Below are 2,016 nucleotides of genomic sequence, written 5' to 3'. Positions count from 1 at the left end.
TCACCATTGTCCATTCCACACTGGCACCGCTCCACCCGCCAACCCAAAGAGAGGCGATCGACAAGTCAACCAGACATCAGACCCTGTTCCCAACCTAAACGCCGGTCAGCTTTGTTCCAAACGTAGGTCCTCCGCACAACAGCACGGCAACCCATCGATTCACACATCACACAAGAGAGAGACTGGTGAGTGACAGCTGGAATCTAATAGAGGGATTCGGGGTGGTTTATATATAGAATAACAGATACCCGGGAGTGTTACAGACTGGAATCTAATCGAGGGAATCGGGGGGGGGGGGTTCATATATTGAATAACAGATACCCGGGAGTGAGTGACAGCTGGAATCTAATCGAGGGGTTCGGGGGGGTTCATATATTGAATAACAGACACCCGGGAATGAGTGACAGCTGGAATCTAATCGAGGGGTTCGGGGGGGTTCATATATTGAATAACAGATACCCGGGAGTGAGTTACAGACTGGAATCTAATCGAGGGGTTCAGGGTGGTTTATATATAGAATAACAGATACCCGGGAGTGAGTTACAGACTGGAATCTAATCGAGGGGTTCGGGGTGGTTTATATAGAGAATAACAGATACCCGGGAGTGAGTTACAAACTGGAATCTAATCGAGGGGTTCGGGGTGGTTTATATATAGAATAACAGATACACGGGAGTGAGTTACAGACTGGAATCTAATCGAGGGGTTCAGGGTGGTTTATATATAGAACAACAGATACACGGGAGTGAGTTACAGACTGGAATCTAATCGAGGGGTTCGGGATGGTTTATATATAGAATAACAAATACCCGGGAGTGAGTTACAGACTGGAATCTAATCGAGGGGTTCGGGATGGTTTATATATAGAATAATAGATACCTGGGAGCGAGTTACAGACTGGAATCTAATCGAGGGCTTCGGGATGGTTTATATATAGAATAACAGATACCCGGGAGTGAGTTACAGACTGGAATCTAATCGCGGGGCTCGGGGTGGTTTATATATAGAATAACTGATACCCGGGAGTGAGTTACAGACTGGAATCTAATCGAGGGGTTCGGGGGGGGGGGGGGGGGGGGGGGGGGGGGGTTATATATTGAATAACAGATACCCGGGAGTGAGTTACAGAATGGAATCTAATCGAGGGGTTCAGGGTGGTTTATATATAGAATAACAGATACCCGGGGATGTGAGTTACAGACTGGAATCTAATCGAGGGGTTCGGGATGGTTTATATATAGAATAACAGATACCCGGGGAGCGAGTTACAGACTGGAATCTAATCGAGGGGTCAGGGTGGGTTTATATATAGAATAACAGATACCCTGGAGTGAGTTACAGACTGGAATCTAATCGAGGGGATCAGGGTGGTTTATATATAGAATAACAGATACCCGGGGGCGAGTTACAGACTGGAATCTAATCGAGGGGTTCGGGATGGTTTATATATAGAATAACAGATACACGGGAGTGAGTTACAGACTGGAATATAATCGAGGAGTTCGGGATGGTTTATATATAGAATAACAGATACACGGGAGTGAGTTACAGACTGGAATCTAATCGAGGGGTTCAGGGTGGTTTATATATAGAATAACAGATACACGGGAGTGAGTTACAGACTGGGATCTAATCGAGGGGTTCGGGATGATTTATATATAGAATAACAGATACCCGGGAGTGAGTTACAGACAGGAATCTAATCGAGGGGTTCGGGGTGGTTTATATATAGAATAACAGATACCCGGGAGTGAGTTATAGACTGGAATCTAATCGAGGGGTTCGGGGTGGTTTATATATAGAATAACAGACACCCGGGAGTGAGTTACAGACTGGAATCTAATCGAGGGGTTCGGAAGGGGTTTATATATTGAATAACAGATACCCGGGAGTGAGTTACAGACTGGAATCTAATCGAGGGGTTCGAGATGGTTTATATATAGAATAACAGATACACGGGAAGTGAGTTACAGACTGGAATTTAATCGAGGGGTTCAGCATGGTTTATATATAGAA

This window comes from Scyliorhinus canicula, chromosome 21, assembly GCF_902713615.1.
Source record: "Scyliorhinus canicula chromosome 21, sScyCan1.1, whole genome shotgun sequence".
NCBI classification, from domain to species: domain Eukaryota; kingdom Metazoa; phylum Chordata; class Chondrichthyes; order Carcharhiniformes; family Scyliorhinidae; genus Scyliorhinus; species Scyliorhinus canicula.
Note: the sequence above shows the minus strand (reverse complement) of the source record.